Source organism: Molossus molossus, unplaced genomic scaffold, assembly GCF_014108415.1.
Source record: "Molossus molossus isolate mMolMol1 unplaced genomic scaffold, mMolMol1.p scaffold_m16_p_2, whole genome shotgun sequence".
NCBI lineage: Eukaryota > Metazoa > Chordata > Mammalia > Chiroptera > Molossidae > Molossus > Molossus molossus.
In genome coordinates, this window is record NW_023425355.1 from 97,965,595 (window position 1) to 97,992,996 (window position 27,402).

Here is a 27,402-nt window from a genome sequence, read left to right on the forward strand (position 1 = left end):
CAGTGATACTGTATAGGGACAAACCTGTAAGTCTTCTGTGACTGTGGTATCACAGAGCTGAGGAGGAAGACATTTCAAGAAGGAGAGAGTGGTAAACTGTGCCAAATCCTGATGAAAGCAGGAATTAGAAACAAGCAAGGTGGCCATTGGATTTGACAACATGGAGTTCACTTGTCCTATTGACAAAAGAATTTTCAGTTGAGTTATGAAGGTAGAAGCCCAATTTGAATGGACTAATGAGTAAAGGGAAGTCAAGATGGGTAGCAATAAAGGAAAATATAGACAACCATTTTGAGAAGTGTGACCGTGAAGGGGAACAGAGAGATTCATTCATTCATTCTGCCGTTACTGAATGACTACTATAGGCTAGGCATTGTTCTAGGCTCTGGGAATATATCTGTGAACAAGACAGGTTAAAACATGCCTTAAGGAGGAAAAGTGTCTGGATAAAGACTCAAAGGAGGATTTTTAAGACTGGAGAAACTAGAGTATGTCAATAATCTAGTTGAAAGGGAAATACTATTATGAAAGAGAGGGGATGACCCAAAGAGAGAAGTCCTTGAAAAGAAAAAAAGATAATCATAGGCTCAGAAAATAAATATCTCCAGTATCTCCTTGTAAAAATTACCTGAAGATGATCTCCAAACAAATGGTAAAGAATAGATTTCCAGTTTTAAAATAATGATCTTTCAAGTTTTTGTTGTGATTTTTTCGAATATACAGAAAAATTATAAGAATTATACCAGGAACATTCACATATTCTATAATTAATATTTAGCTGCATTTGTTTTGTCACACAGCTATCCATCAACCCACATTACTTTTTGATGCATTTCCAAGCAGGAGATATCAATACACTAAGCACTTTAGTATGTATAAAAGATAATGATTTTAGCACGCATTTAAGTTCTTTTCTTTCGTAATCCCACTGAAACAACTGAATAACTATAAAAATAAGAAAAAGCTTTGTTCATTGCAGCATTATTTACAATAGCAAAGATTTGGAAGCAGTCCAAGTGTCTGTCAGTAGATGAGTATATAAAAAAAGCTGTGGTACATGTACACAATGGAATACTACTCAGCTGCAATGGATGGACCTGAAAAGCATTATGCTAAGTGAAGTAAGCCAGTCAGAGAAAGACAAGTACCATATGATTTCGTTCATATGTGGAATCTAATGAACAAAATAAACTAACAAATGAAATAGAAACAGACTCATAGATAGAGAGCAGGCTGACAGCTGTTGGTGGGGGGGCACTGGAGGGATAGAGCAAAACTTAAAAAAAATTTTTTTTATCCTCACCTGAGGACATTTTTGCATTTATCTTCGGATAGAATGGGAGGGAGAGAGGGAGGAAGAGAGAGAGAGAAACATCGATGTGAGAGAGACACATCGAGTGGCTGCCACCCACACAACCCCAACCGGGGCCAGGGACAAACTGCAACTGAGGTACATGCCCTTAGCGGGAACCGAACCCAGGACTCTCTGGTCCGTGAGCTGACGCTCTAACCGCTGAGCCAAACTGGTCAGGGCCAAAAATTTTTTAAGAAGAGAAAAACTCATGGATACGGACAACAGTGTGGTGATTGTCAGGGAGAGGGGTGTGCAGGGAGGGTATGGGGGGATAAATGGCGATGGACGCACACTTGACTTGGGGTGGTGAACACACAATACACAGCACAGATAATGTGTTGTAGAATTGTGCACCTGAAACCTTTATAATTATGTTAATCAGTGTCGCCCCAATAAATTCAATAAAAAGGAAAAAATAATAGATCTGAAACTTTTTCAAACATCTACAATACTGTTAGATAAAAACAGTGATTGATCTACAATTGACCTCAGATAAAGTAGGGGCTTTTCTTAGAAGTAAAAGGGCTGACTATTCCCCCAAAGAGCTTTTGAAATATCCAAAGTCAGCAGCGGGACTGGTAACGCAGGAATGCCTCAAGACAGATACCAAGGGGAAAAAGCAAAGGACTGGGTTAACTGTCCCAGCATCCCACCATGGAGCAGCCAGCTGAAGTCTGACCCAGCAGCCTGCACTTGCCGCAGATGGTGAGCAAAGTGAGAGTCATCGTAATAGCAAGATTCTAAAAAATGTAGTTGAACCAGTTAGAGAAGGGTATTGTGCCTCCATTATCTATAGGCTGTCACAGTAAGCATTGGAACATGAGGAACTTGCCTTGTTGTACTGCTGGCTCCCTATTTTCCATGGGCAATTAGACTTATGACCAACACAGGAACTGCAAATCTCAGACAACAGGAGCCTGAGGCAAGAGTGGAATGAAAGGTCACCTAGGAAGAAAATTCAAGTCATGAGGCACACCAGGGACTAACTATACATTAATGTGCTGACACACTGAATAGTTGGGGGGAAAAAACTGATCATTTGACAAAACGGTTAATCTCCCTAGCATGACTACCTTTTGGTACCTCATTCCATACTCTTCAGGTCCCAGTTGAATTTCCCCAATATAGCAAAATAAAACTACAGAAAACAAACTTTCTCTTCTACCCTTTGTCTAGGATACCATCTCAGAGGGAACCTATCTCTAATGTCAGTAATAAACAAACATAGCCCCCCCCCCCCAGAATGAATAGTCAGAGATAAGTTATGAGCTTATGAAAAGACTCAAAAATTTAAGAGAGAAGACTGTTCTTAGGAGATGTTTATCTTTGAAATGCTCTCATTGAGATTTGAGAGGACATTCTATCTCTGAAGAGGGATAATCCAAGCTTACTTTCAGATGAAAAACATTATTATCAAATTTGATAATATAATGGAGATAGTGAACAGGACATTAGATACTGCTGTAAACCAAGTCAGTTGTTAAGGATAAAGTTTTAAAAAATCTTCTATAACCTAAAAAATAAACAGATGATAATGATTCAAAAGAAAAACAACATGAAAGAATTTCATGAGTAAGGAAAGAAATTGTGTAAGAATCCAGAAAGCAAAAAAGCAGGTTAACCACAAAGGGAGAAAAAAATCAGGTCACCCTCAGATTTGTCTTCCACACCACAAAATGTGAGAAGACAATTGAGCGATATCTGTAGAGTTTTAGGGAAAGCGAGTTTGTGATCCAAGAATTTTATATCCCACCAAGCTAGCACTCACGTATGAAGGCAGAAAAAAAAAAATTACCAGATATGCAGGGACTCAGAAAGTGTACAGTTTTATTTTTATTTCCCAATCTTGCTTCGCAGAGAAACTTCCCTGTGCATAGACCATGGGAGATGGCTCCAAACTCCTGACCATCGCTCTTTGGACCAGTGCTGGACACATACTTCAAACTAAGCCAAGCAGGTTATTCAGAGACCTGGAAATGGGACTCAGGGACTGGTCAAGAAGATAGCTCTAGGCATTTGAATAGAGAGGTCATGAAGTGGCAGGTTGGGAGTCTCCAGCATTGTTAACCTGCAAATTGAAACTATGGGGGAGCAGTGGGGCTCCCAGCGAGTGAAAGAATCTGATTTGCAGAAAGAAGCAGGAGAGTGGAGTGTATCCAGAGAGAGAAGGAAAGACAAACAATGACTTATTTTCCTGTCCTTGGTTATCTAAAGAGGCTGCCTGTTGTTTTTGTTTTATAAAGCCCCTTTTGTCATTTTTGTGTCTTATTTTTGTGTTAGTTAATGTTTTTTTTATTACAAGTAGCAGAAACAAACTCAGATTAGCTTTTGCAAGAAAGGGAGTGCTTTAGAAAGATACAAGAGTGTAATACTTTCAACAATAAAGATTAAAAAATAAAATAAAATAAAAAATAAATTGTTGGCTGGGGGAAAAAAAAGATACAAAAGTGGCTTGAAAAAATCCAAAGTCATGAAGAAACTGGGCCTCAGGAAGGAATCAAAGTCTCAAACACCCAGGAAGTCCTCTCCTTCCATATCTAATCTCTGTTTCTCAATACATATTTGCTTCATTCCTTTCTTACTGCCCATTGATTCTTGCTGCTTCCTGATCCACAGGGTGAGAAATGATTACCAACAGCTGTAGAGTAAGAGCGTTGTCAGACTGAGACTGGAAAGAGTCTCATTTCCAAGGGCTACAGGGAAAAGGCTTATTAGTTCTGTTGGATCAGATGGCACCTCCCAGTCCAATCATCTGTGGCCAGAGAACAAGGTCCTGTTTACAAGCTTGGTATCTGGAAGTCCACACCTGTGTATCCAGGGTGGTTCCCAAAGTCCTCCTAAAAGGTGTCTACTATCTATTATTTTAATTACAAAAATAAATACACTGGACAATACTAAATGTTGGTAAGGATGTGGAGAAATCAGAGCCCTCATACATTACTAGTGGGAATGTAAATGGTGCAACTGTTTTGGAAAACAACTTGACAATTCCTCAAATAGTGAAACATAGTTACCATATGACCCAGCAATTCCACGCCTAGATGTATACTCAAAATAATTGAAAATATATTTCCACATAAATGCTTGTACACAAATATTCATAGCAACATTATTCATAATAACCCCAAAGTGGAAACAACTCAAATGTTTATCAATTGATGAATACATAAACAAAATATGGTGTATCTATACAATTGAATATTACTCACCCATAAGAAGAATGGAGTATTGAGATTAGTGTTTTTTTTTACACATTTCTATATTTTCAACTTTTCTACAGTAAGCATGTATTGCCTTAGTGTACAGAAAGCAAAGGAATAAAAATTATTTTTTATTTCAAAAAACAATGGAGTATTGATACATGCTTCAACATGGATAAGTCTTGAAAACTGCCAAGAAGCCAATATAAAAAGCCACATGTTGTGTCATTTCATTTATATGAGATGTTCAGAAGAGGCAAATCTAGAGACAAGAAGCAGTTGCCACGGGCTGGGGGGAGGAGGATCGGGGAGTGACTGCTAAGAGGCATGGAGGTACTTCATGGGATGAATAAAGTATTCTAGAACATTCAGTACCTAGAATTAGGTATCAGTGATGGTTATACTACTTTGTGAATGTACCAAAAACCAACGAACTGTACTTTAGAGGAATAAATTTTTTTGGTATGTGAATAATATCTTAATAAAATAATTATATGAGAAAAATAATAAAAGAATACATGCTCTTCTCTAACAAATCTGAACAATGAAAAACTCCATCACGTAAAAAGTATAAGTAATGTTCTGATCACCTCTAATGAGTAACCATTGTAAATTGATCGCTATACATTCTCCCAGACCCTTTTATATGCATGTAAAATGTATATTCACTCTCTGTAAATAGATTTAGTGAGTTTTCTTTTTCACATAGAAGGAATCATATGATATGCTGATTCAAAATTTTCTCTGAACCTTGCATGAGTGCTATATTGTGTTAACCAGAGCCTCTACTCAGTGTTGGGGGGTGGGACCGTCAGGGTTTTCTACTTGCTGCTGGACAGGGTGCATTTACAGGTAGTCTGCTACAAGGTACATTCCTTCTCCAAGGAGGCGAGGAGAATTCTGTGCTTCCAAGAGCCCTTGTCTTTGCAGCCCAAGGACTTCTCACACAGCTGCCCTAGTTTCATCCTTCAAGTAATCACCCGTGGCTCTCTTTTGCTACAAGTTTCTATTATCTCTAAGCTTGGAACATCCCCTCCTCCAAAAGGCCTTCACCTTTTCTAACATTTTTTTGCCTGCTTGTGTGATTCAAGGTTTGGTTTCCTTTGTCTTTTCAATCACATATTTGCCTTCCTTCTTTCACATATTCCTCATAATTCTAGGCTTAATGGAATTACTTCTTCCAGTTTTCAAGCACTATATTTATTTCTTTAAAAAATATATCATTTCAGTCTGAGTTCATATATACATAATCCATGGAGACAGACAATAGTATGGTGGAGTGGGAACCGGGTTGAGGGGAAAATGGGGAGAAACGGGGGACATTTGTAATACCCTCAACTATAAAAATAAATACATTTATATACAATTTCTGTTATTTTCAAATATTTAGAGTGGGAGCAGGATGCAGGAGCATGTATTCGGTCCTCTACTCTCCTTCATACTGCTTTATGACTTGCCTTTTTCATTCAGCAGTGTATGAGGTGCTGGTTAGGGCCCCTTAATTGCAAGCAATGAAAACCTGATTTATACTAACTAAAGAACAAAAGGAATTTACTGGAAGAAGAATGACATAATTCTTAGAATCAAAGAAAAACTGAACAACAGAAACTCAGAAAGGACAAGAACCAGGCTAACTTCTAAGATCTAGGTAGTCAGTTGCACAGGACGCCATTGTTGAGATATTTTCCAGTAATATTTTTCCTATCCTTATGTTATTATACTAAAACAAACAAACAAACAAAACTCATAGACACAGACAACAGTGTGGTGACTACCAGAGGGAAAGGGCGTGGGGGCAGGTGGAAGAGGGTAAAGGGGGATAAATGGTGACAGAAAGAGATTTGACTTGGGGTGGTGAACACACAATGTTGTGTTATAGAATTGTACTATACAATTTTATTAATCAATGTCACCCTAATAAATTCCATAAAAAATGAAAAACATATAAATATACATATGTGTAACACATAAAGCAAAGATATTCAAGTGGAAATCTTCATTGCTACAACATCGGGAGGCTGTGACTGGTATTTATTACTTCCCTCCCCCACTGCCTATTCTGACTAAATTCTGAGCCCTTGGTGGTCCTGCCTATATGGAGTTGCTTTAGTATTCTACTATCTTTTACTTCTGGACATAGCAGTAGAAGGAAGTACCCCCAGAAGACCCCCTGGGGCAGTAGCAGCTGTATTTCCCCTTGATAGAGCCTAATCAGTAACTCCCTCCCTTGTTTCTGGCCTATCTCCCCAATGGTATGAGAAGCTTGAAATGACCAGGTGGCTGTTGTCAAATAATACCTCACGGGAACCATTCCTCTCTTCAGCATTAAAACCTCTAAGCTCAGAGAGTTAAGACTCACAGAGACAGCAAGCAAAACGTTTACAAGTGAGTCATTATGTGAGACGAATCACTCCTCTTTCCATCCCTTGATTCCTGGACCCAAGTGTTCTAGCAATGAGATAAAAACGCCATGTATTTATCAGTAAGTGTAAAAACCTAACAAGGCATTGCCTCCCAACTGGTCTACTACTGCCCTTCCTATTCTATAAGGCTAGTTGCTTTTGGGTGAAGGGATATGCGGTAAAACCAGTGAACATCAGGTCATTGCCTGACTGTTTCTGCTGTAAGATGAGTTCCTTGGTTGAAACAGTATTCTATGTAATATCATAATGGTGAAAGAGATATTCAATAAGCCCATGGATAGTGAGATTTTCAGAAGCATCGTGGGCAAGGAAGATAAATTCATTTCCAGAATAATTAGGCATTACAGAGATAATAAGTCACTGACTGTTCCACAAGGGAAGAGATATAGTATAATCAATGTGCCACTGTGTCGCTGTATTGTCCTCTTAAGCCATAATCCCTAATTGGAAGCTCATGGCAAGCAATCAGGTTTAACAAAATGGTCACTCAGCAAAGACCAATTCAGTTTTATGAGGGGAAGTTGGTCCTTTGTTCATGAGTCTGTTGAACAAACCCTGGGTGGCTGGGAAGGGAGTTGACTGATGTTCATAGGATGGGTCATCTTGTCCACTTGATTATTAGAGCTTCTGCTGTAGTTGGGGCCTTTGGTGAGTATTCTTAAATTATATAAACAGCCCCAAACTCTGGGACCATTTCGAGAGTTTTGTATGCATTCGTCTTATCCAGATCTCTATGCCATTATACCTCCAATCTTGTTCCTTTCTCGTTCCCAATCCTCCAAACAAACCACTAGAGATTGCCTATGATTAGTGTAGACCCACATCTCTGGGTATCATTCCTTCCCGACAACGTGTACTACCAGTTTTATTGCTTAAATTTCTGCCCACTGATAAGATGTCCCTTCACCACTGTCCTCCCTGAGTAGAACTGTAACACTGTAGCAGTCTACTTCTAGCTGGTAACAGCAAACACAATGGAACAATCAGTAAACTAGGCCAAATAATTTTTTTATTCCTTTGTAATTTGGCCATAGGTAATTCTTCATGATCCCATAGGTATTAGATCCAGATGGATTTCGGATTTTGCGAGAGCTGCTGTTCCCCTCCCCCAGCCTAGGAATGGGAGAATTCCAAGGAAAATGCAGCAAGAAGTTGAGAATGTCCCTGTCACTACAGCTCCCAGGAAATCCATACTCTCATGATAACTCACACCTCAGCAACTGCCTCCAGCAATCCATCAAAATTTAGAGTTTAAAGTTCTTACTGGCTTATATAGCGTCTAGCAGTGTCTGCCCCAGGGGAGCAAATACTCAGGTCATGTGTCTCCCTGGGCATCCATCCCTCCCGAGGCCATTTGACTTGTGACCTCAGTTTTCTGAAGGGTTCATGAAGAGTCCTTAATTTGCACTCTGTCCAGCATTTTTCTCACTAGGGCAGAAGTGACATCTTTCTAGCTCTCTAACTCTCCAAGTTGAAACTGGAAGTTCTTTGGACACTGAAATTCGAATTTCATATCATTTTCACATGTCACAAAATATTACTCTTTTTTTATTATTATTTTTTAATTAATTTATTTATTTTTGTTACAGATGTCTCTCCTTTTTACCCTGCTGATTCCCCCTCCTCCTCCCTCCCCACCCTGTCCCCACCTTTGTTGTCCATGTCCATTGTTCATACATACATGCATATAAGTTCTGTGGTTTATCTCTTGTCACCCCGCCCCCTCTTCAGGGAATTGTCAGTCTGTACCCCACTTCCACGTCTCTGGGACTGCCCCGTTCCTCAGATGGTTATATTCATTATATTCCACAAATAAGTGAGATCATATGATATTTATCTTTCTCTGCTTGGCTTGTTTCACTTGGGATAATAGTTTCCAGGTCCCTCCATGACATCTCAAAGGATAAGAGATCTTTCTTTCTTACAGCTGCATAGTACTCCATTGTGTATATGTACCACAGCTTTTTGATCCATTCATCTACTGATGGACATTTGGGCTGTTTACAGATCTTAGCTATTGTAAATAGTGCTGCTACAAACATGGAGGTACATATATTCTTTCTGATTAGTGTTTCAGGCTTCTTAGGGTATATTCCTAGAGGTGGGATCACTGGGTCCAATGGAAGTTCAATTTTTAATTTTTTGAGGTAACACCATATTGTTTTCCATACTACCCAAAGCAATCTATAGATTCAATGCAATCCCCATCAAAATACTAATGACATACTTCACAGAACTTGAACAAATACTTCAAAAGTTCATATGGAATGAAAAAAGACCTCGAATAGCCACAGCAATCTTGAAAAGGAAGAACAAAGTTGGAGGGATCACATTACCAGATTTCAGGTTATACTACAAAACCACTGTAATCAAAACAGCCTAGTACTGGCACAAGAACAGGCATATAGACTAGTGGAACAGAACAGAGAACCCAGAAATGGACCCAAGGCAATATGCTCAATTAATAATTGACTAAGGGGCCAACAGCATACAGTGGAGTAAAGACAGCCTCTTTAATAAATGGTGTTGGGAAAATTGGACAGCTACTTGCAAAAAAAATGAAACTAGACCATCAACTTACACCATACACAAGAATAAACTCAAAATGGATAAAAGACTTAAGTGTGAGTCATGAATCCATAAAAATCCTAGAAGAAAATGTAGGCAACAAAATTTCAGACATTATACACAGCAGAATTTTCAGTGATACATCACCTAAGGCAACAGAAACAAAAGAGAAAATGAACACATGGGACTACATCAAACTTAAAAGCTTCTGCACAGCAAAAGATACAATCATTAAAATGGAAAGGCAACCCACTGTATGGGAAAGCATAATTGCCAATATATCAGATAAGGGGTTAATTTCCAATATATATAGAGTACTCATACAACTCCACAAAAGGAAGACAAAGAACCCAATGAAAAAATGGGCAGAGGAACTAAATAGACAGCTCTCCAAACAGGACATACCAATGGCTAAGAGACATATGAAGAAATGCTCAACATCACTAATCATCAGAGAGATGCAAATTAAACAACAATGAGATATCACCTCACACCTGTCAGAATGACCACCATCCACAAATCATCAAACAACAAGTGTTGGCGAGGGTGTGGAGAAAAGGGGACTCTAGTACACTGCTGGTGGGAATGCAGACTGGTGTAGCCACTATGGAAAACAATATGGTGTTACCTCAAAAATATTACTCTTCTTTTGACTTTTTCATCCCTTTAAAAATGTACAAACCATTGTTAGTTCACAGGCTTACAAAAGCAGGCAGCAGGCTGGATTCTGCACACTGATGGTAGTATGCCAATCCTTGACCTAAGGAATTTAGTGTTAGTTTATGGATGGGTCATGTCTTTTTTTTATCCTCGCCCGAGGAAATTTTTGCATTTATCCTCCGATAGAGTGGGAGGGAGAGAGGGGGGAAGAGAGAGAGAGAAAAACATCGACCAGTTGCCACTCACACCACCCCAACCAAGGCCGGGAAAAAACTGCAACCGAGGTATGTGCCCCTAGCAGGAACCAGACCCAGGACTCTCTAGTCTGCAGGCCGACACTCTAACCACTGAGCCAAACCAGCCAGGTTTGATGGTCTTGTGTTATGGGGAAAGGTCTGCTTAGGGTCTTCCAAGAAATGTTTCTGTACTCCGAGAGACACATAGAAAAGGTAGTTTGGATTCTTCATTTTGATGTTACATATCTGAACATGAAACACAGAACTTCAGCCGCCACCTTGCTACTCTGTAGGAACTGGCCCAAAGATAAAGCCAGGAGGCTGAAGATGGCAGAGCAGAAAAAATGAAAAGAACCTAGTTTCTTGATGGCATTATTTAGCACCTAAATTAACAAACACTGGAGCCATCCAACCTCAGAACTTTGTATATGAGATAATAAATTTTTTTATCTTTAATTATTGTTTTCTTATCAAGTTATAGTTCTTTAGGCATTCTAACTAGAACAATGAGTCAAAATTCGGGGTTTTTTTACATCATCAAAGTAAAACAATCTACTCATTGACAGACACTGTTAAGAGAATGAAAACACAGCCATAGAACGGGAGCAAATATTTGCAAATCATATTTGATAAAGGACTTGAGTCCAGAATCTATGAAGAGCTCTCAAAACTCAATAATAAAAACCAAACGCAATTAAAATAAAAGCAGGCAAAAGATTTGAGCAGACAGTTTACCACAAAAGACATGTGGATGGCAATAAGCACATAAAAAGACACTCAACATCCACACAGACAACTGTGTGGTGAAGTTGGGGTGGGAGTGGGAAGGAGGGAGTCAGTGGGGTGGGGGGACATCTGTGATACTTTCAACAATAAAGATAAACAAATTTAAAATATATTCAACATCATTTATCATTAGGAAAATGAAAATTCAAACTACAATGAGATACTACTCCCTTGTTAAAATGGCTAAAATTAAAAAAACTAATCAAACAAATTGGAGAATATGGAGGACCTGGAACTCTCATACACTGCTGGTGAAATTAAACTGGTACAACCACTATGGAAAACACTATGGAGATTCCTTAAATAATTAAGAATAGAGATACCCAGCAACCCCTCCTCAGGTATCTACCTAAAACATTTGAAAACATTTATTCTCAAAGATATATAAACCCTAATGTTCAATGCAGCATTGCTCATGGTGGCCAAGACTTGGAAACAACCTAAATGTTCCTCAGTAGATGATTAGATAGAAATGTGGTACAGATATACAATGGGATACTACTTAGCCACACGAAAAGATGGAACACTGCCATTTGCAACTAAACAGATGGATCTTGAAAATATCATGCTAAGCGAAGTAAGTCAGACAGAAAAAGCCAAGAACCATATGATTTTTCTCATATGTGGAATATAAAACTGAAAGCAACAAATGAAACATGACAAACAAAAAATCATAAGCACAGACAACAGTATAGCAGGTACCAGAGGGAAAGGGGGCTGGAGGGAGAAGGTAAAAGGCAAAGGGGGTCAAATATATGGTGACAGAAGATTTGATTTTGGGTGGTGGGCACACACTATAATATACAGATAGTGTTTCATAGACTTGTACACTTGAAACCTATATAAATTGATTAACCAATGTTACTCCAATAAATTTAATTTTAAAAACGTTAAATATATCTGCCATATGATTGAACCATGCTTCTCCTAGGAATTTACCCAAGAGAAATGAAAGTATATTTTCACACAAAGAATTGTACAAGAATATTTATAGCCATTTTTTTCCAGTTTCCAAAGTCTTTGTTGGTAAATATGCTTTGGAAAAGAAAGATCGATCCTATTGCTTCCAAGTCAATGGAATGAAAAGCTGTGTCGGGGACACATCCAAGTGGAACTGAAAGTAACTGACGCTTTGTGTACCTTAGTCATAGATCCAGTCAAAAGCACAAGACCTGTAGTCAATCAATTCTTGGACTTAAACCAATGCTGGTTTCTCTCTCAGCACTTTATACTGAATTACTGCCGTGAATGATGTTCCCGCCAATTTACATGCAAAAATCTCCCAGAATGGTGCCCGGTTTAGGATCTGCTGAATCGGTCTCCTCCAGCATCATTCTTCCTGTCTTCTTCACTTTCCAACCCTCCCAGACCATGGCCACAATAGGCCCTGAGTTCACGTTCTTCACCAGCCTGGGGTAGAATGGGCGGTCTCTCAGGTCAATGCAGTGCTGCTTCAAGAGTTCTTCAGAGGCCTGAAGGAACACCATGCCCACAAGGTGGAATGCCTTCTGCTCAAAGTGGTTGATAATGTTGCCCACGTGGGCACGCTGTATGCCATCCTTGATGGTGATGAAAGTGTGCTCTATGTTGGCAATGGTCTGAGGAGCTAGCTGGAGGTTGAGGGGACAGAGGGAAGTACCTGAGGAGACCACCAGAGCTGGGGTTTGCCCCTATAGCCACTTTTTTTTCTTTGTTCCCAATGTCCGTGCTATTTTAATACCTATCAGGAGTCTTCTTTCTCCCCTCCCCCTTTGGCTTGGGAATTGTGATCTCTTTCAACATTGATTTTTTTTTTCCTTTTGGTCAGATAAAAAATATTCTCCTATAATAAAGCATCTAGTATGTAGCACCCTCTGACATTTAACAGACATAAATATTTGTGTGTATATAGAATCCTACATATGTAATTACCTATACATGTTATATACACCGCATGGTGTGTTGTTTTTTTTTTTAGAATCCAAGGCTGAGTAGATGGTGATGCCATTAGTAGAAATTAAGAGCACAGAAAAACAATAGGTTTGGGGAGTTACCTACTGATAGCCACAAGAATACTGAGGCACTATCCCCATATCTTCTTAAAGGGTTTTTTTCTTTTCAGAATGGGACAGAATTCATGTGCTAAAGAGAAATGAGCTTTAAAAACTCAGTGTGGGTCAACACTGAGATATAGTTACCAAAAATAATTGCAAGGTTATAGCCGCTTTATTTTTATAGTCTCAAACTGTAAGCAATCCAAAGGCACATCAACAGGCGAAGGGATAAACAAATTGTGATATAGCCATACAATGGAGTTTTACTCAGCAATAAAATGAGTGAACTACTGATACAACAGCATGGCTGAATCTCAAAATGAAGTGTGCTGAGTAAAAGAAGCCAGACTCCCCTCCCCCCAAAAAAAGAACTATATACTACATCACTCCATTTATGTAAAGGTCTAGAAAGTGAAAACTAATCTATAGTGATAGAAAGCAGAGCAGTGGTTGCATAGGGGTGTAGGTAAGGGGACCAGGGTAGGTAGGAGGGATTACAAAGAGCCATAGGGAAAGTTTGAGTGGTGATGGACATATTCATTACATTGATTGTGGTAATGGTTTCATTGATTATATGGATATGTATATCTCTCTATATATAGTTCATTGAAACATCAAATGTGCACTCTAAATATATACAGCTTATAACATATTAATTGCATCTCAATAAAACTCTCAAAATAAACAATCTTTGCTTACACAAGTTTCCGTCACTTTTAGCTAAAATTTTTAATTGATATGGCTGTCATACTTAGGCAAATTATGCCTAAATGATACACTTAACTAATCTCCAACGTACTTGCACAATGGTAGAAGGAGAACCAGATAATTGAAATTAAAACTATTTAAAATGCAGACTCTACTGGGGTAGCAAAGATTCCCTTCCCTGCTAGTAGAGAGCATTTTTTGACCAACCAAGCTATCAGCTCTTACTTCTGAGTCTGTCTTAGGAAAATTTCTCTGCCTTGTTGTGCCCTTGGCCCCATAGAAAATGGTTATTGGGGAAAATTATTTTTCTTGGGGCTGTATCATTTCAGTGGCCCACTTCTTGTTGGCAGGTTTAGTATTTCTGAAAGTATGTTCCATAATCCACCTGAATTAGAACCACTTGTTTAAAATGCAGACTCCTATACTTCACCCCTGAACTACTCAATCAGAATTACTGGGAGCAGGGCTAAGAATCTACATTTTACCAAACATTCTAGGTGATTCTTAGGTAGACCTTAGTTAAGGAATATTGGATTAAGTCTTGAATTGTCACCCTCATGTCATAAAAGAAAAGACTAATTTAGGTTTCAATATTATTTCTTTTTATGTTGATAATCCCTTCTGAGACTGTCATAAACTAATGTATCTCAAACTAGGGTCCATGGCCTATGAGGGGTCCAAAAATGTACCCCCCGTTATCCATACATTCTTCATAAAATATTTTAATTTAGTGTTTTTCTTTTGATAATAATCTAAATAAAACACTTGTAATTCTAGATTTGGATGATTGCCTTATAGTCAAGTCCAGTTTTATAATATTAGTACCTGCATTACCACTGCTTTTTGTAGTAAAATTGATACCAAGGCATATTATTCCAGTTTTCAGGTATATAACAGTGTCTATGCCCCCCTGTGTCCCTAGCAAGTGATGTGTTAACATGTCCCAGTCCTTGTCTCAAAGTGTAGACATAGGAGCTCCTCTCTGACACTAGTAGATATCCAGAGTGACCTGAAAGCACCCCTTCAAGTGCCTTAACTAAGAGGCCTCCGACATGGGCTAGATGATTGTGGGACAAGGTCTCAGGGCACAGACAGGATTTTATTTCCATTCCTGTGACAGGAAGGCAGTGAGAAGGTGAGGTCCTGGGGTACAGGCAGAACAACTGTTCTCTTATGTAGATGCTTAGGTGGCAAGATCTCAAAGCACAAACAAGGCAATGCTTCCATTCACAGGACTGATACCCTTAAGACTTAGCCCCTGGCCATGGTTCTGGCTTCTGTTCCAATTCAGTGCTTCTCATGGCCACTGACCATCTGTGTCACTATGTCCAGTGGGTGGTCTCTATTACCTTGAAGGACAGGTAAACGCTTTCATTTTTTCAAGATCTCACCTACTCCTAAGAAGGACTTCTTACTACAATATGTGTGTTACAATTCGAGCTTTCAAAACCTGCTGTACTATGCTCCCAGTAAAGAAAAAAAATCTTTGCTCCTTCACAAGGAAAACTCACTCCCGATCCCACAGCCCACTCCAAGAAAGAAAAGAATGTGTCATTTTCTAGAACTGGTTCAAAAATTCCTACGTGGTAGTTTCAGGTTTGATTTAATCAGTAATCAAATGACATCATCAAAGGCACAGAAACCTCTTTTTTTGGCCTTCCTCTACTGACAGCAGATCTTTCTTTCTGGTTGCAAGGTGTCTGTAGCAGTTCCAGCATTGCATGAAGACACAGCAACATCCTGTTAAGAAGAGGGGATTTTCCTCCTATACATCTCCTTTTATTACTGAGGAAAACAATCCCAAAAGTCCCCCAGTAGACTTCCCCTCAGGTCCTAGGACTGGGTCACATACCCACACCTAAACCAATCACTGGCAAGAGAGTAAGTCCATCAATGATTGGCTTTGACTATTCAAGATTCCACCCCCGACCCCAGCACAGGGCTGGGGTAGGGCCCCTTCCCTACGTATATGACCACTTCAAGACCATGCCAGAAAGGAAAAAGGGGGAGAAATGGATTGGGGCAAACAAGTAGCATTGTCTTCTTTATCCACCTACCTTCAGATTCCCCACATTTAGACAGTTTGATTCAAAGAGTGACGCACGGGCTTCCCCGGGGCTGTAAATGAGTGGGCAGCATGACAGGTGTCTGTCTCCATCTTCTCATTCAAATTCACCACCCAAATCTTTCACTCTGATGGTTTAAGTGCCATTTCCCTCAATTTTGTCCAAAGCTGAATCCTTCAAAGGATTCGTTCTTGCCTTCTCTTCTGGTTGTGGGAAATTGTTCCCTGTCTGAACTGGGTTATGCGGGGGTAGTTTTCCTAACCAATTCCTTTATGAGCAATAAGTGGTTTTAGTAGATCACTTTATCTGGACTTGCCCTACTTTCTGACTATACTTTGTACACAGTAGAGGGACTCAAGTTCCCTTACCACATGCTAGGGGGTAGTTGTCTAGTGATGGCTCACAGGGCAGCCCCAAACTTCGCAGCAGCATCCAGACCCCTTATCCTGTTTTGTTTTGTTTTTTACATGGTGCAAAGCAGTAGTGGTTAGCTTACCAGCCACTACTAAGGATACTAAGGGTAGATGAACACTGAGTGAAGTTCCCTGTAGTCTTTCCTTCCTTGCTCATTCCAATCAGTGAGTAGCCAAGTGTATTCCAAACATTACAAAGCAATGGCAAAACCTATTGCATTCATTCATCCTGATGGCATTCATTCATCCTGGTGGCATTTCTGACAGATGCCAAGAATGCCTCAAATTGGTTCCACTGTCTTTTCTGATCAACCCTGAGGCATCCCAGATATATTTAATAAAAGTCCGTTAAACCCCTCTAGTTGTGGGTCTCCTCAGGGACAAAAGCTCAGTCCTGAACTTCAAGTACTGTTGTCAGCAAGTGTAAAACTGGGGGAGGGTTCATATGCTGAGAATTTTAGAGCAGAAATCCCCTAGAGTCATTATACATAGACTTCATATCTTTGGAATCAGATGGCTGCAATCAGAAAGTATACTGTGATGCCTGCTTTTGTCCCCAGGTATGTTCAGTTGCATTCCATCAAGGGATCAAAGGCAATGACGTGCTGAAAAAAATACTTTAAATTTTCTTCCTCCATCCACTACCACCATCCTCTTGCTCCCAGATCACCCAAGTTATCATGCTAGGGTCTCTAGAGAAGGAAGTTACAGTCTGAGGACACCTATTGCTCCCAATACAGCCTCATCCCCAACTATTAAGCAATTCTCCTTCCCTCAAATCTTGCAGCAAAATATTAAGGCCCTGAGAGAAAGCGCCCTTGTTTCTTTCTTTGATCACTTTCGTCAGCTCAGAGTCCTTTAGTCTGTCCCCAAATGAGGTAGCAATGACTACCAAGTAGCTCCCAACTGTCATAATGTGTTGGATCTTTTGCTACTCTTTTTGGGTGTGCATTTTAACCCACTTCCTCTGGTTAGGGACTTCCCCATCTCATGATTCTTGGAAGGAGGCAGAGCCCACCTCCCTCTACAAACTTAAGAATGCTACATTTAGCCTCCCTCTTAGGGTGTTGGCACATAACCGAGACCAGTCTTCTCGGACGTTGTCTTCGGAGTTACAGACAAAGAATCAGGGACCCAGGCAGACTCTCTCAGGCAGCCCTCTTATTCACAGCAAGATAGAGGTTTCTGCAGGGAGACAGGGGTAAAGCTGCTGATGGAGTGCTCAGAGGGGCTGCTGTGGGTTCCTCACCAGATCAGTTCTGCTGCGTGGTTTGAGTTTTGTTCCTGCCTGCAAATCTGCCTCTCCAGCCTACCCGCTGATTCTGGGAGCTGCCCAATATCCTTTTAATGAATTATTTTTCTGCCTAAATCATTCAGAGTTCAATTCTGTTGCTTGCAATCAAGGATCTGGACTGATATACAGCTATCTCTCCTTCAGGAATTTGTCCTATTTCTGAGAAGTCCCAAAGGGCTTCCTCTGTCTCCAGGGAGAGTTGAAGGGAATTCTGTGTAAATGTCCATTCTGTTATGAATACTAAAATTAGAAACAGTAGGGCTACCCACCATTGTCCCACAGTATCTAGTTTAGTTCCAGTGAGCACTTATGTTCTGAGCAATGCTGGAAAGTCCCTTTTGAAGAGATTTTACCCTGGCAAAAGACTTTATAATGCTTCTAGAAATAATGAGTTTCATGATGTCCTTTATATACTAGACCTGATCTCTGTGAACACATGATTTTGAAATTGGGATTTTAAATGTGCTTTGGCAAGAACCGAAATTCAAATGTAAAAAGTTTAATTGATTGTCAGAGTGTCTCTTTTGAGATGATGCAATACCTGCCTGGTATTGAGTCTGCTGCTCCCTTGTGTGCTGGCAGGAAGGCTTTCAAGGTTTATCTTGGTAATTTGAAATCTAGTAAGTGATTGGTTCTCTCTCTAAACTCTGGTATTACAGAACCTAGCCTTAAAAGATAAAAGCACTAGCAATGCCCTAAAACCTGACCCCTTGCCGAAACTTTGAATTTCAGTCATGTAGGTGTGTCTGAGAAGATCATGGGGCCATCCACCCTCTGATGACTGCCAGGACTCACTTTTTCCTCTTATCTCCATCTGCTATGCCCAATTCAGGAGGGTCAGAAGTGGGCTGCATTGGGTGTTGTGCCAAAATTTTCCAGAGGCCCTAAGTTTCTGGGGCTTGTGGGGATAGATAAAGAGTGTCTTCATACCAAGCATATATGTGCTGGTGAAAGGATTTGGGGTGTGATGAAACTATTCTAGATCTCAATTTTGGTGATGGTTATATGACTCTAGGCTCTGTCTAAACTTATAGAACTGTACACTAATAATAGTAAATTCTATAGTATGTAAATTAAAAATTTATAAAGAATATGAGTGCTGCCTGGCTGGTTTAGCTCTGCGTTTAGAGCATTGGCCCTTGGACCAAAGGGTCTCGGGTTCGATTCCCGATCAAGGACACATACCTGGGTTGCAGGTTCGTCCTGGCCCTGGTCCCGGTTGGCAACCAATCCACGTGTCTCTCTCACATCGATTTCTCTTTCTCTCCTCCTCCCTCCCTCCCTTCTACTCTATATTAAAAAAATCAATGGAAAAATATCTTCGGGTGATGATTAACCAAAAAAAAAAAAAAAAAACAAAGATTATGAATTCTATAATATCTATTTTCCATGTGTGAATTGTGTCTGTGTAGTGGTACAGCATGAAGTCACATGACCACAGTGTCTCCAACTAACCTAAAAGCACTATGTGCCTATCAGTTCACATTTCATTAACCACCTCAAAGATGAAATACTAAAATTTGTGAGTGTTAGGGCCAGGAATTCAAATTTGTGAGGGGGTTACTGGGTGTGGCTTTCTTTCAGGTTCCTGCTGAAGGCTGAGAGAATCTGTTCCCCTTTTGTCTTCATAGTACTATTTATTCCTAGACCCTGAAAACTGACATCTGTGTGCATGATGAGAGCTTAGTAAAATCACTGAATGCTGAGAAATCAATTTACACTGGAGAGTCGATAGGGTCCAAATTCCCAGCAATAGGACCAACTTTCCCTAAAAGTTTTGTGGGGTGGCTGGATTCCTATAATTTTCTTGCTTTGTTGGTGATGTCCTGGTCTCAATCACCTTCAGCTGCTATGCCGCAGAACTCTTGGTCGACCTCCTATCCCAGGAGTTCTAAACCTTGGTTATAGTTTCACCTAATACCCAAGCTACAACCCAGACTCATTAAATAAGAATCTCTGGGGTGGGGGGCCCAAACATCCATATTTACTTAAAACCCCTCAGGTGGCCCTGGCCGGTTTGGCTCAGCAGTTAGAGCATCAGCCCTGAGACTGAAGGGTCTCAGATTCAATTCCTGGTCAAGGGTACATTACCTAGGTTGCAGGTTCGATACCCGGCTCCGGTCTGAGTCTTGCAGGAGGCAACTAATCGACGTGTCTCTCTTACATCTCTCTCTCTCTCTCTCTCTCTCTCTCTCTCTCTCTCTCTCTCCTCCCTCTCCCCCTCCCCCTCCCCCTCCCCCTCCCCCTCCCTCTCCCTCTCCCTCTCCCTCCCTCCCTTACACTCTATCTCAAACGTCAATGGAAAAATATCCTTGGGTAAGGATTGACCAAAAATAAATAAATAAAATCCCTCAAGTGATGTCTATAATTCTAAAAGAGGGAAAGATTCTACTTTATAGATAGGCAGGAACACAGGAAGAGGGGCATGGTAGTCTTCACAGGCTGCCATAACAACTGCCAGAGTGGGTGGCTTAAACAACAGAAGTTTATTTTCCCACAGTTCTGGAAGCTGAAAGTCCAAGATCAAGGTGTCTGCAGGATTGGTTTCCCCTGAGGCCTCTCTCCTTGGCTACACATGGACACTTTCCTGCTGCCTCTTCACAGATTCAGCCTTCTGGGCAAATAGGCCCCTGGTGTCTCTTTGTGTGTCTTCCTTTCCTCTACTTATAAGGGCCCTAGTCAGATTGGAGTAGAGCCCCTCCTAACAGCTTTATTTTAATGTAATGTCCTCTCAAAAGGCCCTACCTCCAAATAGTCACATTCTGAGATACTGAGGGTTAGGGATTCAACATATGAAGGAGAGGGGACACAATTCAGCCCATAACAAAGGAGATCATGGTCCCTCTAATATTACTCAACGTTTTTGTTATCTTAACCTATTGGGTTTAATGGCCTACCTCATGGTCTTTTGGGAGTATAGCTGCCTGCATTGGGGGTAGGAGACCAGAGTTCAAAAGGACAGTTTAGCTTCCATCCTCATGAGACCATTCTCCCAATACCAACCACTGTTCCTCTTAGAGCCAACTTTGGGCACTTCTGCTTTGTCTCCAGAAGGCTCTGAAGTGGATCAGAATAGAACATTAATTGACTTAACTCCAAGTTCCCGGCTACATCCTAGGCTATAAAGTCTATCCCTGGTGTATTTCCCATCCTAAATTATGCCTTGCCACATTGTCCAATATGGTTGACCAGAAGTTATATGTTCAGCCCAAATGATAGCACAAAAATATCCCAAGTAATGTATAAATGTCCAAAATTTAAACAATGTGAAATTTCTAGGAGGAAACAAAATTTTATAACTCCAAAGAAATGTAAGTCCATAAGAATTTCCTCCTTGATTTCTGTTTTTGCTGACTCTCAGCTAGAAGGGTCTCACTCTGAAGTGTGATGAGAATGGAGGTTCCCTTGGCAACTGCAACCTCGACTGTCATCCACTGAAATAGGTAAAGTTCATGCAGGACTTCCAATAAAGGATTAATCCAACTCCAAGATTCTCATATGTCTCACTGTCTAAGAGTTTAAAAGTTAATTGGACATGAGGTTTTCCTGGCACCGATACCACATGTACAAAAACTTCAGAAGAAAATAATGCAAAGAAGCAACCAGATAAACACAGTAAATAAAACATTCTGCAGAACCATTGGCCTGGTATCTTCAGCTAATCAGTATCATAAAAAATAGTGACTGTGCTAGATAAAAGGAGGCTTAAGGGACAGAAGAACCAGATGCAATGCATGGTCTGGATTGAGTACTGCTTTGGATGAGGCAACTGTAAGGGACATTTTTTAGGTCATTTGGGGAAATATGAATATGATCTCACTGCTACATGAGTGAAAATTTACAGAAATAGCAAAACAGAGGTTGATGACTGAAAAAGGCAGGCTACAGAACAGTGTGTGTAGTAAGATCTCAGTTTAATAATGAAACAAAATCATATATGAACAGACAGTGGGGGGTGGAGAGAGATCCTGCAGATTATGCACTAGGGTCTTACAGTGGTGATTTCTGGGTAGTAGAAATTTTACTTGTTTAATTATTTATTCTATTTCTGCTTGTCTATATTGTTTAATTTTCTACAATGCTTCTGTATTAATATAAAGTTACTTATTATATTTTTAGTCCTGACCTAAGGACATGATTTTCATTGATTTCAGAGAGAGGAAGGGAGAGAGAGAGAGCAAGCGAAATATCGATGTGAGAAACACCTATTGGCTGACTCTTGCATGCACCCCAACCGGGGATCAAACCCGCAACCCAGGTATGTGCCCTGACTGGGAATCGAACTTGCCACCTTTAGGTGCTTGGGACAACATTCCACCCAACTGAGCCACATGGGCCAGGGCAATATAAAGTTATTTAAAATAAAAATTTCTTTAAAAAAATTTTTTTTCTTTATTGATTTTGGAGAGAGAGGAAAGAAGAGGAAGAAAGAAATAGAAACATCAATGAGGGAGAACAACTAGCTGCCTCCCGCATACCCCCCACTGGGGATCAGGCCCACATCCTGGGCATGTGCCCTGACTGGGAATCGAACTGGCAACTTCTTGGTGGGTGGGCCGATGCTCGATCACTGAGCCACACAAGCTGGGCTTAAAATAAAAATTTCTTTTTTCCCTGATATTGTAAAATCAAAGCACTACTTTATTACATGAGTTATTTCACACAATATGAACATCAATATAATTACAACTGTAAAAAAAATGTATAACAAGGATGGACTGATTTTCAAATCAGAGTCAACTGTACATTTTACACAGAATTATCTTTGCATGAAGCCTGAAAGGGAACAACATAAAAATGAGGTTTCTGTAGCCCGTTTATTTTTGCTGATCAAAAGCAGCTGCAGGTTTGTCACCTAAGGTCTGAGGCAGTAGAAGAGTCGAAGGTGTCATGAATTCAGCTGTAAATATTCTGGAGGAAGTGGAGTCCTAGGACGCTTGCTCTCAAAGCGCTGCTGGAAGGTCTTGGGTCCTGTACACAATGCAGGTATGTATCAAGGCTGTTTTGGCAGCAACCATTTGGTCATGTCCTTGTTTCTTCTTTTGTCCAGCTTGCTTTTTGGCATTTTGCTGCTGAGATTGAATCTTCTGCTGTCCAGGGGCCTCATCCAGGCCGGGACAGCCTCCTGTCTTGTGTTGGAGATACTGGTACCCAGCAGCGTGAAAGGGGAGGCAGTGCCTGGAGGGAGAGGAGGGGTGAGCGTGCCGAGCACTGTTAGGGCCGCCTCCACCCACCAAGGAGGGGGAAGAGGAAAAAGAAAAAATGTAGTCAGAAGCAAACCTCAACCCCCGAAGCAATTATCCCAATTATGTTCCTAGAAACTGGTACATAATACAGTCCAGCAAAGCTTAGAGCAGAGACAGTGATATCTGGAGGAAAGAAGGGTAACCATAGAGAACATGAGAGAAAGAGGAAATCGTTTTTTTCTTTCAGCCTCAACAGTAAGCAAATTAGATGGTACTGGTTGTCTGGGGTCCATAACCGCTCAGTTTAAACTATACTGCCTCTTGCTCTGGAATTTCTTGGTTGTATGAAGCCTACCTCTTTGGGTGATTTCCCACTCTCTCTGTCTCATTTATTTTATTTCATGAATTACCCTCAGTGGATTCCTAAACAGACATTCAGAAGCTTGTGTTCTTGGGTCCTGATGAGGAAAAATGCATCTACCTTGGGCTTGCTGCCCTTATGAAAAGCTTTCAACTTTCCCAGGCCTTAAATACCACCTCACCGATAGCAGAAATAGTCCTTTCTGTCCACTCTTGCGGCTTCCTTCCTCTGAAGCAGGCTCAACTGAGTTTCCTCTTTTTTTCAATTGTGAGAAATGTAAAAGCAACACAAGTACAAAGAATATTACAATAAAACCTCACATTTCCCTCACCTAGAATTGTGGATATTTTGTCATAGCTGCTTCCTGGAATTAAAAGATATTAGAGATATGGCTAATTTTCCATTTAATCACCACCTGCATTGCCATTCTCCTCTGAGGCAGCCACGATGGCCGAGGGTGTATTCTTATCCATTTTCATGCTTTATACACATATATACATCCCATAAACTATACATGGCATTTTTGTGCCTATTTCATTTACACAATTGTGTGATGTTTAGTCAGGATTATGTTTTGAGACCCAGATTGCCGGAGGTTGAGCACCGTTTCTGTGCAGGATTCCGTTGTGTGACATCACCACATTTGACTTTTTGGACATTTTCACAAATTGCTCTCCAAAGTGGTTGAAGCAGTTGGCATTCCCACCAGTAGTGTAGGAGTATGCCTATTTCTTCACATTTTCCCAACACTTGCAATGGTCAGATTTTAAAGTATTTGTCTGCCTAATGAATACGAAACAATACCTCATTTTTGTTTTCATGCTCCTGTGTGAAGTGCTGCTTGCTCTAGGCTGATCTCCTGACTCAGGTGGGGCCTTGCTTGGCTCCTCCCCTCAGTAGGAACTGATACTCCAGGCCCTACAGCCGGTGGCAGCCTGGGCTCCCTTGTTACATGCATGCACATCTATGTCACCTTTAGGGAGTCTCCCTTCTTCTGAGTACTGGAGAGCTCCTTTTTTTCTAGTTGTCAAGCTCAGACGTCTATTTTTTTTTTTTTAATCCTCACCCCGAGGATGTTTTTCCATTGATTTTTTTTTAAAGATAGAGTGGGAGGGAGAGAGAAAAACATTGATGTGAGAGAGACACATCCTCTGGTTGCCTCCCATATGACCCTGCCTGGTGCCAGGGATCGAACCCACAACCAAGGTTTGTGCCCTTGACCAGGAATCCAACCCAAGATTCTTTGGTCCTCAGGTTGACACTCTAACTGCTAAGCCAAACCAGTCAGGGCTCAGATGTCTATTTTTAACTTTAAAAATATTTTATACAAACATGGAACAACTGTTTCAAATTTAAACAAACTAAAAAGAAGTAACAAAATGCAATGCATGAAACTTGACTGAATCTTGTTTTTTTGTTTGTGTTTTTGTTTGTTTGTTTGTTTTAAAGCAATGAGAAAGATACAGAAGCATGGATAAATGGAACAGACTGACTGTGGGGGGAGATGGGGGAATGGATGAAAGAAGGTGAAGGGATTAACCAAAGAACCTATGTACATAACACGTAGACACAGACAACATTGGTGATGGCCAAAGGGGAGGCGAGAGCTGGGTAAAAGGGGTGAAGGGTGGTGGGGAATGGGGACATCTTTAATAGTGTCAACAATAAAAATAAAGTTAAAAAATAAAATAAAATAGCTATGAAAAAACGTTTTGAGGACAACAAGGGAAAACTTAATATGGCCTGATATTCGATGATATTAAAATATTATAATGAGAATATTATTGCTCATTTCCTTAGCTGTGATAAAGCTTTTGTAATTAAGTAGGAGAATGTCCTTTCAAGATGTGCATTGAAGTTTTTAGGGATGATGTAAGTCAACTTACTTTCAAATGGCTCAAAAATTAGATAGATGATAAATAAAGTAAATATGGGAAATGTTAACAGTTGAAACTGAGTGGTGGGCATAATGATATTCATTGTACTAATTTTTTTTTATTCTCACCCAAGGAAATTTTTGCATTTATCTTCAGATAGAGTGAGAGGGAGAAAGGAAGAGAGAGAAACATCGATGTGAGAGAGACACATCTAATGGTTGCCACCCACACGACCCCAACCAGGGCCGGGGACAAACTGCAACAGAGGTATGTGCCCTTAGCAGGAACTGAACCCAGGTCTCTCTGGTTTGTGGGCCAACACTCTAACCGCTGAGCCAAACCAGCCAGGGCTCATTGTAGTAATTTAAAGTTTTCTATATATTTGAGATTTTTCCCAATAAAAAAAATTGGAAACATTTACAGTAGGTTTCTAGGTATTTGAAACAGGGTTGAGGGCATATTTTAGCAAATGTTCAAGTCACCATCTTGATCCAGAAGCTCAGCTACATTTTTTCACATTTTAATATGCTTCATAGGTTGGTTATCTCTCCCTCTCTAATGTGTGCATGACTCTATTGTTAGGATATAGGTTTAGCTTCCTGTAATGGAGACCTAAATGAGCAGAGGCTTAAATAAAACAAAAATGTATTTCCCTCAGTTGTAATAGACCAGAAGAAAGCAGTCCAGGACTAGTATGGTAGCTGTTCTATGAGGTTATTTAGAGATTCAGTCTCCTTGTCATCACCAGAATGGTGCTCCTGTCCAATGTGCTATAAAATGGTCCCATTTTAGCCAGTAGGATAAAGAAGGGAAGGGCTCTCACATTAAGGGCTGGATCCAAAAGTTGTACACATCATTTCCAGTCACATCTTATTGACTACTATTTAGTCACAACTTGCTGCAGCAGGGGAGAATGGAAAATGGAATTTTTAGCTGGGCAGGTATGTGCATACCTAAAAAAATACTTTGAAAGAAGGTGAGAACATATATTGAAGGACAATTGACAGTGTCTGATACAGTGGTAACTACTTTTTGAATCACAGTGTGTTTCTTCCTTTTTCTTTCATTTTGCTTTCAGACACTTGATTTTGTAACAAATTCCTCTGTATTTTGTCTTGTGAGGTCTATCATAGTGGAAAAGATGCCTTCAAGAAATTCTAGTTAATTAAACCAATTATGGTGATCATTTTGCAATATATACAGATATCAAATTGTTATGATGTATACCTTAGACTAAGATAATGTTATATGTCAATTATATCTTAATAAAATTTGGGGAGGGGAGAAATTCTGGATCTGGCAAAAGTATCCTTGGTTCAACAATTCTTTTCTACCTTAACCTCCCAAAATTTGTTAATTGCACCAGGAGGTATTCTCCCATTAAAATCAATATCTATTCTAGGTTTAACTCAGTCTATTATTGTCTTTCCTGATTCCCCTGCTGTATGTCGTATCTTCTCTGTTTTCTTGGAGTCTTGACCCCATACACATTCTGAGTTTGTGCCCACAAGGACATGTCATACCAGCTTGCCCACCCATAATTGTGCTGCCTAGAAAATCATCTAAAGTGCTTGAAGTAGCCCAGCTGATGTGGCTCAGTGGATTGAGTGTCATCCCATGGACTGAGAGGTCCCAGTTTGATTCCTGGTCAGGGCACATGCCCAGGGTTGCAGGCTTGATCCCTAGTTGGGGATATGAAGGAGACAGCAAATCGATGTATCTTTCTCACATTGATGTTTCTCTCTCTCTCTCTCTCTCTCTCTCTCTCTCAAAAAATCAATAAAACATTTTTTTAAATGCCTGAAGTATTTTACAATCATCTTCTTAGTCTCCCTTTCATAAATCTGTCCAAATTTTTGTACCCACTTAACATTATGGTATATAGTAGTTTTCTATTGCTGTTGAAACAGATTACCACAAATTTCAAGGCTTAACAGTACAAATTTGTTACCTCACTGTTCTGTAGGCCAGCAGTCTGTATTGCCTCAACTGATTTCTCTGCTCTGCGTTTCACAAGGCCATCATCAAGGTATTGGCCAGCTGGGCTCTTATTGGGAGGCTCTGGAAAGAATCTGCTTCCAAGCTCATTCAGGTCGCTGTCAAAATCTAGTTATTTCCACTAACAGACCTGACGACCATGTTTCCTGTTGGCTGTCAGCTGGGTGTGGCCCCTAAATTTTATGCTTGGAATCCCTGACTTCTTCTGCCATATCTCTCTGCTGCTAGCCAGGGTAGAT

At 40.3% G+C, this 27,402-nt stretch overlaps 1 pseudogene; it reads right to left on the reverse strand.

The window, feature by feature from the left end:
• Positions 1 to 12,368: 12,368 nt before the first annotated feature.
• Positions 12,369 to 23,761, reverse strand: LOC118635429 (annotated as a pseudogene).
• Between the last annotated feature and the right edge of the window lie 3,641 nt (positions 23,762 to 27,402).